Raw genomic sequence first — 12267 nt, forward strand, 5'->3', positions numbered from 1 at the left:
CTGTCCATCATGGTTTACCGATAGAGTAAATAAAGGACAGAATACACAAACACTATAACACATTGGAAACTCAAAACAGAACAACACAGCCACCAAAATACATATCAGCCCCCTACATACCGTGTCTAAGCGAGAAAATTAGGAAAATATTGCTACGTCATGATATGACTCTAGCCTCACGACCGCAAAACAAGATCAAAAACATAAAATCTTTAGCAAAATGAAAGATCAAATACCACCAGGCAAACAGAAGAACGTGGTGTACTCCATATCATGTGGAACGAACGACGGTAAAACGTACATCGGTGAGACGAAACGCATGCTGGAGGTGAGGATAGCGTAACACAAGAACGACTGTAGGAATAAAAACCCGAAATCTGGACTAGCCACACACACAATAGAAGAAGGACATGTGTTCGATTTCGACAACACCACAATTCTAGGACGCATAGATGACCCGGCAACCAGGATGATTGCGGAGGTATTCCACATCAAGAAGGAAGGTGAAATGCGAACGGTTAACCTACAGCGTGAGTGTGGAAATTTCAACACCACCTACAACGGACTATTGGCTCGGTTAAGGAGAGAGCCGAAAACGCGAACACGAACGAATGCTACCGATGACGAAGTGGGCGACATAGGGAGTTGAGCAGGGAAATTTATGTTAGTATTGTTAGTCAGACAAGACCGATAGGTTGCACACAGCCATTTGTAAGTGTTAAATGTGTAATTGTTTTATAAAAGAAAAACTGTAATAGAGAATAATAAATATTTTCAGGCGTCTGATGATGGTCGAAGAATAGTAGACCGAAACGCGTTACGCGAAATAAAGCTGTTAATTTAATTTTCACCGATAAGAGCCAATAAAACAGATAAGTGTGTTGAAAGGAACACTTCAGTGTGCTGTTGAACGGTGAGGGAAACAGTGGAGTCGAAAGGATCAGGATGACTATTAAGAATGATGGTCAAGCTGTGGATCCACCATCCATGGACGAGGTGAAAAAAGCAGTGAAAGAGCTGAGAAACTGCAAGGCAGCCGGGAAGGACGGCATTCCCGCCGAACTCTTCAAAGTCGGAAGCGAACAGCTGTATCGTGCCATCCATCGGATCATGCTAAGAGTGTGGTCTGATGAAGAATTGCCCTCGGACTGGTTGGAGGGTCTCATATGCCCGATCTACAAAAAGGCCATCGCCTGGACTGTAGCAATTATCGGGGCATAACTCTCCTCAATACCGTGTACAAAATTCTCTCCCGCATCCTGTTCCACAGACTGAGGCCGTTGCAGGAGACCTTTGTTGGCGAGTACCAATGCGGTTTTCAAGGGGGACGCTCCACGACGGACCAAATGTTTACCTTGCGACAAATCCTCGATAAATTTCGAGAATACAACTTGCAGACGCACCATCTGTTCATAGACTTCAGGGCAGCGTACGATTCAGTCAAGAGAAACGAGTTATGGCAGATTATGATTGAACATGGCTTCCCAACAAAGCTGATTAGGCTGATTCGTGCCACCCTGGAAGGTTCTACATCAAGCGTCAGGATAGCCGGTGAGATATCGAACTCGTTCGTGACGTTAGATGGTTTGAAGCAGGGCGACGGGCTGTCGAACTTATTGTTCAACATCGCATTGGAAGGTGCTATACGGAGGGCTGGTGTGCAGAGAAGCGGCACCATCATTACGAAGTCGCACATGCTTCTCGGTTTTGCGGACGATATCGACATCATTGGTATCAACCGTAGAGCTGTGGAAGAGGCCTTCGGACCTCTCAGGAGGGAAGCTGCGAGATTAGGGCTCGTCATAAACTCTGCCAAAACGAAATACATGGTGGCTGACAGAGTGCGTGGTAGTCCGTCGGATGTTGGTGCTGCGGTGGTGCTAGATGGGGAAACATTTGAAGTAGTCGACGAATTTATTTACCTGGGAACATTAGTGACATGTGACAACGAGGTTAGCCGTGAGATAAAGAGGCGGATAGCAGCCGCAAACAGGGCCTTTTACGGACTACGTAACCAGCTAAGTGTGTAGGTTATAACCTACCAGGGAATTCTTCTACTAGATATCCCTGTACGCGCCTTTGGCGCGGAATTAATACACAAGATAACGGTGGACTAACTGACTTTATTTTCGTACATCACTACTTAAATATACCCTACCGGTAACTCAGAGAGAGAGACTTTCTCCACTCTCTGTTTACCTTACTAATCTCTTAACCTATAATCTAGTACCGCATGTACGATAGAACGCATGCGAGAGCATCAACACCGTTGAACCGGCGACTTCTGTTTTGTTTATAACACAAAACTTGTTTATTTTATTCGAGTTTGTTTGCCTGTAGCACAGCAGAAGGCTGCGCGAAGTTCTTTGCCACCTGTGGCATAATCTGTTGATACATAGAGTGTTGACAGAGACGTTCGCGGTCCTCTGTCAAGGGAACCAAATGTTTCGCCTGACTAAAGCATAGCAGAAGGCTATGCCCTCCTAGGAACAAAATTAAACTTTAATTATAAGGCTCGTGACGGAGCATTGGGTTCTTCGCAGGGTGTGACGTCACATCTGCCACCCCGCCTAGTTGGCCATTATCTAGAAGAGACAATGGACACACGGTCTGTTCTGATGGCCGATAGGTGTGTTTTTCTCTTTTTTTTTTTTATTGCAATTATTTTTCTATTACAATTATTCTAGTTTTTATGCAACTATATACATATTCGTTTTCATGATATTCCTTCTTTCCTTTGCACGTAAAATTCAATTAATTACAATAGTGATACATATCATTTCTACATAAATTAACGTTTTCAGACATGGATTTTCTTCATAACAAATTGACAAGTGTTCGCTCGCCTGGTGCGCTGCGCCTTGTAGATATCCGCTGCTTGGCTGTCGGATTCAAGCGACGGGTTACAGGGGGTTTGAAACGGAAAGGTGCGTCTGGCAGTAGAGGTTCTCATCGGTTGTTTGTGATGTCATCCTCGCGAACTCATCCTTAAGGCTTCATCGAGTTATTTACAATAGTTCCAAGGTTACCATTGCACTTTAATTAAGGCTGCAGTACATCTGGCTGTTTTACGACTGTTCAGAGTTTGTTGTTGAACCTCAATGTTGGGTTAGCCGTGTCCCTTTGACATAGATCGGCTGTATTTTTATTTGGCTTATAGTATTGTTACGCGCCGTGTGGCGAAATGATTAGCGATTGCCACCGGCTCTGTTGCATAATGCAGTCATTTGGTTTATCATCTTTAACTGTCTGCGCGGGGTGTCCAATTTTCCGCCAACATATGTGCGCACACTTTCAAATCGTAGTGCGGAAGAACATAGTTGATTAAACACGAGCAAAATTTTATAGCGTCATTTTGCTTGTTTGGCTTTGACCTCGAATCCTTATTTGTAGAAGTCAATAACTCTCTATGAGTAATATATATTTGGAGCAAATTATTACTCCCTTCTTTGTATAGTTTGATGTATTCGTCTTTGCGCTGAAGTCTCGATTCAGGCTCGACCATGAGCCGCTTTGATTGAGTTCTGTTGCACATCTGGCCTCTTCAGGGGTCAAAAACTGGGTACTGCTCGTCTCCTCTTGGTAATATCGTTGGCTTTACCTCCATCTCGACCATAGACACCCGCCGTTCAACTCCCCTCGCAACCGTCTGCTTTCCTTTTCGCGCTGTACTGGGCATCATGGTATGCCCCATCTCGACATCCGTTGTAATCACCTCGGTCGTCTTCGATGATCAGGAACTCGTCTCGTTGTCAATTCTTAGATGCTAGTTGCCCTACTTAGCAAGTGGTGCATTATTTTTTTGCCATTATTTTATCAATTCTTTTTTGGTTTCGTTACTTTTTCCACTTGCTGTTTAAAACTACTGTTCACTCGCGTACGGGCTTCTTACATTCTATTTTCTACCCTACGCTTCTGCTTACAATCTAGGCCCGTATTATTCTTCTTTTCGGATGACATAATCTGGTTTCTCTTCCCCTACTAAGTTGTTCATCTCTATTAGTATTCAATTTTACAAACATAACATTTCAAATGTGCATTGTTTACTTTTTTTTTTATCATACATTCTCTAACTTTGGTATTCGATGTTTTTTTTTTGTTTGACATTACAAATCATTGCGTCACGTATCAATTCCATTTATCTGTATTAGGCTTTCTTATTCTTTATTCCGCGTTAAAATATCAGTTTAACTTGTCTTGTGGCTCATTATTAGCTTTTTTCTCATCAAATGTGCTTATGTTCTTCAAATAACTTTCTTCAATTTTATCAAGTAGCTTTGCTTTGGTTACATATTTTCTTCATTTTGCGTTCTTTCCAAATATTTTCCTCCTTCTTCTAATAACAGTTTTCAATAAAATAAATCTGTTTCCGCACAATGTATTATTTTTTCATCTCTCTGTTTTTGTTTCATCATGTTTTCATCGAACAAACCGCATTGGTTCAATCTTTTCTTGTCCTTTGTCAAGTATTTCCTGTCTGATTCATAAATAAATCTTTTCATTGTACAAACCGCGTTGATTAAATATTTAGCGTTTTCTTCTGTCTTCGTTTACAATGTTCATCTAATAACTGGCGTGTTCTTAACACCTCATATCATCTTCTATTTGCACCTAAGATGACCCGTCACTTTCTCATCTGCTTTATTCTTTAATTTTTTGCATCTCTTTTTGAATCTGTAATTATTTAGTTTCGATTCGTCTCTTGCTACTGTCATACTGTCATACTTACTTTACTTACACTTCACCTTAGTATGCAGTTGCCTGCATAGTACCTCTCCCCCTTCCGTCCGAAGGTGCGACCGCCCGCTTTAGAGATTCCTGAAAGATAAGAAGGTTAGGAAATAAACGAAAACTCGCACACTCAATCATCCTGGGCCGGTTATTCCCTTGTTTTTCTCTCACTCAATTTGCACTCCCGGCAATCATTTTGGGTAACCACCCCGTTGTCTACATTCGCTCGTCCTTAACTAAAATTAGAATAGTCTGAATCTCTTAAAGTCAGCAGTCTCCTTGTCCGGTAGGTTTAGCCTTCTTGTCCAAAGTCTCTCCTAGTTCTATTGTTTTCCGTCATTTAAGTTTTCTCCCTTTCAAAAAAGAAAAAAAAAATCCAATACTTCATTAATCGGTTTTCTTTTCTCATTGGGCCATCAGCCATTAATCAAATCTCGTCTTCATGAGGTCTTTGTTCATTATATAATTTTCCCATGTTTACATTTGCATTTTACAAAAAACAAACAAATGCTGTTTCAATTTCTATTAACTCTTTAATTTTCCATCACCACCTTCCAGGTCATTCTAGTCATTCAAATTCCTCAAGTTTTCTATTTATTTAACTGTTATCGGCTGGGTTACTCGTCCCTCACGCCTCCATTCGTATTTTAATTTTTTCAATTGTGTTATGCCATTTGACCGGTATCCTCCAAGGCTGTATATCTCTATCGGCGACTTTTCGTATTTTTTCACGTCATTTCCTTTTTTAAACCTTGTTACGCCTTTTGATTCCTGTCATTGAAAGGCTCTTGATATTTTCGGCGACTTTTCCTATTTCTTCACGCCTTAACTTCAGTATATTTTTTTCGTTTGGATCTGCTTCTTCAATAAAATCATTCATCTTTCTCGGCGACTTTTCGTATTTTTTCACGCCTATATTTTACTTCCACCTTACTTTTTCATACAGTTTTAGGTGCTTGCTATTATAACTCATGCCCTCCAATATCGTATTTCATTAAATATATTCTGTCCGTTAACCTTGAAAGCATAGTTTAAGTTCATATATTCAGTCATAATAACGCTTAAGCCGGTTATTATGAACTTTTTCTAAACGATTTCCGTTTCTAATTACTGTGGTCATTTCGCTTGGAATGTCCACTACTTCATATGGTCCTCTCCATATGTTCTGAAGCTTTTGGCCTGCACCAGTCGCTACGGCCTTCACTAATACTTGTTCACCCCACATGGGTTTGTAATCATTAGATGATCTGTCGTAAATTTGTTTGCGGTTCTCTTTACTCCTTTTCAGGTTGGCTTGTGCGTTCGCGTGGAGGTCAAAAAATATTTTTTTCATCTCTTGTGTATATGTTTCATATGTCAAATTGTCCACTCCATTCCGCTTGTAAATGGAGGTGGGGATGCGTGCTGTACGTCCATACAACAATTCGAAAGGGGTGTACCCCGTTGATGAGTTTACTGAAGTATTATACTGAAACGTAAAAAATGGGAGTAAGTTATCCCACGTGTGCGGTTTTCCGCCAATAAATTGCCTTAGGTAAGTTTTTAACTCCCGATTAGATCTTTCCACCAAATTTGCTTGTGGGTGGTACGGACTCGTCGTTATTTTCTTAATTTTCAAAATTTTGCACACATCTTTCATGAGTGTGCTTACAAAATTCGCACCGTTATCTGTAACTAACTCCAACGGTACGCCAAATTTGCAAATATAATTCTCTACAAAAGTCCTCGCTACCGTCTGGCTTTCTTGGTTTTCCATAGGTGCGACAGTTAAATATCTAGTTAGGTCGTCCTGCATGACCAGACCATAACGATTTCCTAAGTCGGATTCGGGTAATACTACTATATCCATGTATAATTTCTCAAATGGCTCCGATGCGGTTGTGGTGATCTGCATCGGTATCTTGTTTGATCTTCCAATTTTGTTCTTTTGGCAGGAATCACACTGCCGAACGTAGTTCTCGATATCCCGTTTCATCGTAGCCCACGTAAAAAGTGTGCCAATTCTTTGGCGCATTCGTCGCGCTCCTACGTGCCCTCCTAAGGGTGCATCGTGAAATTCCTTTAAAATTGTTTCCACTTGATCTGGCGCAATTACTGTACGCTCGCTATTAGCATTATATAATACTATTTGTTTTTCTAGCTTACCCGCTAGGAACTGAATCATTTGCAGAACTTCCTGTTGCTTGATTTTTCTGAATGATATTAGGTGAATGACCCCGGCTGCCTTTACTGCCGTGGGGCTCTTATTGAAGCTATCTAAAAATTGTGAAAAAAATTTCCGGCAATCGATTAATGAACTTTCGCTGTCGTCTACTATGAAACCGCCTACCTTCTTGTCTTTAAATTTGAGTACACCATCCTCTACGTAGTCTTTCAGTCCTTGTGACAGCTGATACAGTGTCTTAAGTTCTCTGTACGCCGTCCGACTGTTCAAAATGACAAGACGAGCTTCGATATTCCTCTCGTCCAATATTCTCTTCGAGACTTCCACCGTCTCACTTGGTATCAGGTCATTTGATAATGCCTGTGAAAAGTCATCATATGAAATGTTGACGAGTTGTTGCTCATCCTCGTCCTCAGCGATGTCCGCAATGTCTATGGCACTCAAATCTTGTATTGTGCCGTTCAAATCATCCGAAGCGTTCTTCTGCTGCTCTAGCAGGCGTTTCTCCTGGCGCGTAATCATGGCTATCTGCCTGTGGGGTGAACTTTCCTGCCCCTGACACGTCCCATCTGATTAACGTGACAAAAAATCGGCGACTATATTTTCGCTACCCTGTTTATACCTGATGCTGCATTCCAAACCCTGCAACTTTAGTCTCAATCTTGTCAGCGTTGGAGATGTCTCTTTGAGCCTCCAAATCGCTATAAGTGGTCTGTGGTCTGTGTAAACGATAAACCTTTGACCAAAAATGTAATGTTTGAAGTATTCTATGGCCCATACAATAGCCAATAGTTCCTTTTCTATGATATGATATCTGGTCTCTGCACCTACAAGTGCACGACTCGCGAACGCGATCGGCCGGTGCATGGATTTTTCATTCGACAGGACGGCTCCAATAGCATAATTGCTAGCGTCTGTCGTAATAACGAAAGTGTCTTGATAATCTGGCCGGACTAAAACTGGCTCTGTAATCAGCGCGTTTCTAAGGAATTCGAACGCTTCCTGACATTCTTTTCCCCACACAAATTTAGCGTCTTTCTTCAACAAATCATTCAGCGGCTTGCGCTTTTCCGCGATGTTGGGGATAAACTTCCCGTAAAAATTTACTGTTCCCAGAAATGACCTTATACCTTTTACGTTTGTGGGTGGCCTAAGGCTTTGAATGGCCTCAATATTTGCATTGGTGGGTTTTATGCCTTCTTCATTAACGACATGACCCAAATATTCCAGTTCCTTTTTCAAAAACTGACACTTTGATGGTTCTATTTTTAAGTTATGTTTGCGCAAAGCTTGTAATACTTTTCGCAAGTTATCATTATGGTCGGTGATAGTGTCACCGAAAACTATAATGTCATCGAGGTAGACAAAAGCTTTCACGTCCCCTATCTCAAAGAGAACAGTATTCATAAGTTTTTGGAATGTTGAGGGGCTGTTCTTTAGCCCCATCGGCATCCGTGTAAATTCGAAGTGGCCTTTGGGAGCGGAAAACGCCGTCTTAGCCGCATCTCGGCGGTCTATCGGGACTTGATAGAACCCCGATTTTAAATCAATTGAGGAGAAATATTTTGCTCCTCCAACATTATCCAATATCTCATTTATAAGAGGTATTGGGTATACAAACGGCTTGGTAACTTCGTTCAATGATCTAAAGTCTACCACAATTCTGTATCTTTTATTTCCGTCAGCATCCGGTTTCTTTGGTACACATAACACCGGTGCATTCCAGGGACTAGTGCTGGGTCTAATAATACCCTGCGCCCTCATTTCATCGATTTCCTTATTAATGTGCCGTTTCATGGCCTCCGGAAATCAATATTGCCGCTTATTGATAGGCACCTCCGATGAAGTTTCTATCGTGTGTACGGCGGCGTCAGTAGTGGTTAACCTGTCGCCTTCGAAAAAGAAAATATCTGCATAGCTTTCAACTATATTCTTCACTTTCCTGAATTCTCTATCAGGCAAGTGCGCCAAATTCAGCACTTGCCGTAGTTTTTCAATTCTTGCATTTCCTTTTGACTCTGGTGTTAGTTTATGTTCTAATAGGTCATAATCTAGCCTAGAGTTAAGATCTAACTCGGTCATTATAGTATTCTTCGAGTCAAGAAAATTGTTCTTCGGCTCTTCATTTCGATATGTTTGGTGCTCTCTATTTATTTCGTTTTTGTCTACGTCAGCCTCATTGCGGGCTGTGTTGCTAGTATCTCGCAACTCGTTCTGCACCATAACTCTATTTCTGGCTGCCACATAAACATGTCGACTAAGGACTTCGTCTTTGGGCATACTCCACGGACTCAAGTCGTCCGGACTTCTGTTTCCGTGTTTTTTGAACACTATGTAATCAAAATTATTTCCTATTTGAAGCGGATGCTTCTTTAAGAATTCTGCTCCGATTAATCCGTCGCTTGGCAAATTTTCTAATATATGAAATTGCGTCGGGATCAAAAAGTCTCCGACTATTAAATCCAACATAATTGTACCTGAGGTTCGCACAATGTCTTGGCCGATACCTCCAAAAGTGGTTACATCCTGTGTATTTACCGGTACATTCAAAAGATTCACAATGCGTGCATTAATTATATTCGCACATGCACCTGTATCTAAGATCAGGTTCAACGTAAATTTGACATTCTGCTTAGCCAGTAGGGTTAACATTAAGTGCCCTCTGACATCGTAATATACTCGCTTAGCCACACAAGCACTGTTGTCTCTTATGTGATTGCATGCGGTCCTCCAATCGGCTATTTCTATATTGCTGGGCTCATCGGTACATCTCCGCCAGTCAACATCTTCGCAAATTTCTGCTAAATCCTCGTTAAAATATTCCTGTGCAACAGGATCCAAAATACCTTCTTTTTGCGAATTATTACTTCTTTCATTAATGTTGGCTACCATAAGCATTTTCTGAGGCATCCGGGTGTACGAATTCCTGTACCTCCTATCAGTTGGTCCATTTTGACCATAATAATTATATTTCCAACCATGGGCGTAGTTCCCTTGGCTCCGTCGGTATGATCGCGCTGTGCGATAATTGTATTTGGATCGATTACCGTCGCTAGATCCACATATATTGTTATAATTGTTTTGCTTGTAAATTATTCTATCTCTATTTTTGTAATTATAATATTCATTTCTTCCAAGACGGCTGTTGCTATAATCAGCGTCTTTGTGATTTATTGTAAAAATATTTCTGCTACTATTAAATTGTCTAAGCGCATCGCGCTGTCTTTCGACCAATTCTAGGCCCTGTATTCTATGTTCTATTTCCAGAATGTGATTACGCTCATGGTAGTAATCCTCTAAGTCATCCAGCAGCTCTTCTAACTTCAATGCTCGTTTACCTTGAGCAGCTTCTTTCAATGCGGTGTCACACAAACCCGCCATAAAGTGTAATCGAAGACTAACTATCATGCATGACTTCGTACAATTAGTTTCGTAGGAGTCGATTTGCTTCTTAATTTTCAATATCCTCTTTTTATAATCAGGAAAGGTCTCATTCGCTTCCTGTTTCAATGTTTCTACTTGATTTATAACTGCCTCGATGCGTATAATATCCCCAAATTCCTTTACTAAATTCTGCTTAACCTGTGGCCAAGCATTTGCGTTAATTCGATGTATTGCGGCAGCAGCTCTGCCTTTTAGTTTTAATAGAACAATGTAAACCAGTGGAGCGTGTGATACTCCTTCTGGTATCTCCCGAGCAAAATGCTCGATATGATAAACGAACGCTTCTAGTTCGTCTAGCGATCCATCAAATTCTGGGATGCCCTGCATGGCATCTGCTTTTGGGAACGTGTACTCCATTATAAATATAAAATTTTATCTATATTTCATAAAAACAATAAAAGGTACTGCGGACTAAATACTATAAGACTATATAAGGCTTATGTAGCCTTCTTCTTTTTTTTCTAGGTGTCACTAACGATTCTGTTGACCAGATGTGATAACGTAGCGTGACCGACTCTAATTTCTTCGTCGCGCCATCAAAAAATCTGAACACCAAGTTTCGAACCATTTAGTGTCAACGGTTCAACGTTTATCTTCATTAATTAAATAAATAACTTTAGGTTTTCATAGTAATTAAATGATTATTTAAAAAAAATCATTTCTATTTAGTGTAATTAAATTAATCAAAGATTGTTAATGGTTACATTAGATGGCGTAAGGTGCCATTCCTTATTCATGAAATAATATTTTAACGTAAACTTCCAACATTATATATCTCTGCCGTCAGTTACTATTTACTCTTCCGGTGGATATGTCACCATCGCTGCGCGCGTTGCGCTTATAGATGTATCCATTTTTTTTACCCTCTTAGCAATTCACCGCTACTGGTAAGCCATGTATGGTAGCAAAACGTTCTTACCATTGGCCATTAAAATTGATGCTTACAAAATACGACCTTGGCCGTGGCTGGCACAGCTGATCGCAATAACACTGCAAAATTCATAAACAGAGACAGCGTACCCGACAATTAGTACAACTGACTAACTTTTGTATGCAACGTGTGAGCGCGCAATTCGTAGTTACCGCTCTCACGCTCTTTATTGGACATTAATGAAATGCGACTTTACCCTTTTTATATTTGCTAACGATAACGTAGCCACCCGTGTGCTAAAATTCTCTCTTAGAATAATTAAGGTGATTTCCATGTGCGCAGCTCTGCGAGTATCTGTTTGCGTTCTTAAATTCGATTTGCTAGCGGTGTTACCGCCCGTTTGCTTCCCGCTCTGCCACTTTAATTATTTTGTTGGGCAAATGAACGAAAATCGCTTGCGTGCACTTGTCGTGCCGAGAGTTTTATTGCTTGCCGTTTCAGAAATAAAATCAACCGCGCAGCAGCGGCGCGAATTGATTGTTTTGGCCTCTCGACCCAAGTAGATGTGATAACCTGTAAATCGTTATTATTACGAACCACTGAAGAATTGTTACGATTGTAGTTCGCCTAATGTAGTCTCCAAGGTCATTTGTATCTCTCCGTCGTTCTCTTCTATCGTCAATAGCTCCTAAATGGTTTTATATTTGGTAATTTTTTGTTCTTAAAAAAAAAAAAAAAAAAAAAATTCAATAGATGTTAATTCACTGTGTGCTTCTCATCCCTTGATTTCTGAGTTTCTACAAGGGTCGATGAAAGCGGGGGATCTTCAAAAATCACCGATCGCTCTAAGTTCGCCGACTGATCTTCTGCAAGATCTGATGTCTCAAACTCAAGACAATTTTCTGATAATCTTCTATTTCTGTTTGGCTCAGGAACAATCGCCGAGTTATTTAAGATTTTCAATGCCAGACACACTTTCGATTGAACGAGTGTGTACTGATCTGTTAATCTATTCCAATGTTCTGGCGTTAAATTCGAATTTTCATACTCTTTTAAA

General features: G+C 40.7%; 1 protein-coding gene across 8 annotated transcripts in view; it reads left to right on the forward strand.

Annotated features, from left to right (window-relative positions):
- LOC129718530 (uncharacterized) overlaps window positions 1-12267 on the forward strand; it is a 442955-nt gene that overhangs the window by 404242 nt on the left and 26446 nt on the right. The gene's annotated exons all lie outside the window — the stretch shown is intronic.

This window comes from Wyeomyia smithii, chromosome 1 (genome assembly GCF_029784165.1).
Source record: "Wyeomyia smithii strain HCP4-BCI-WySm-NY-G18 chromosome 1, ASM2978416v1, whole genome shotgun sequence".
In the NCBI taxonomy this organism is placed as follows: Eukaryota; Metazoa; Arthropoda; class Insecta; order Diptera; family Culicidae; genus Wyeomyia; species Wyeomyia smithii.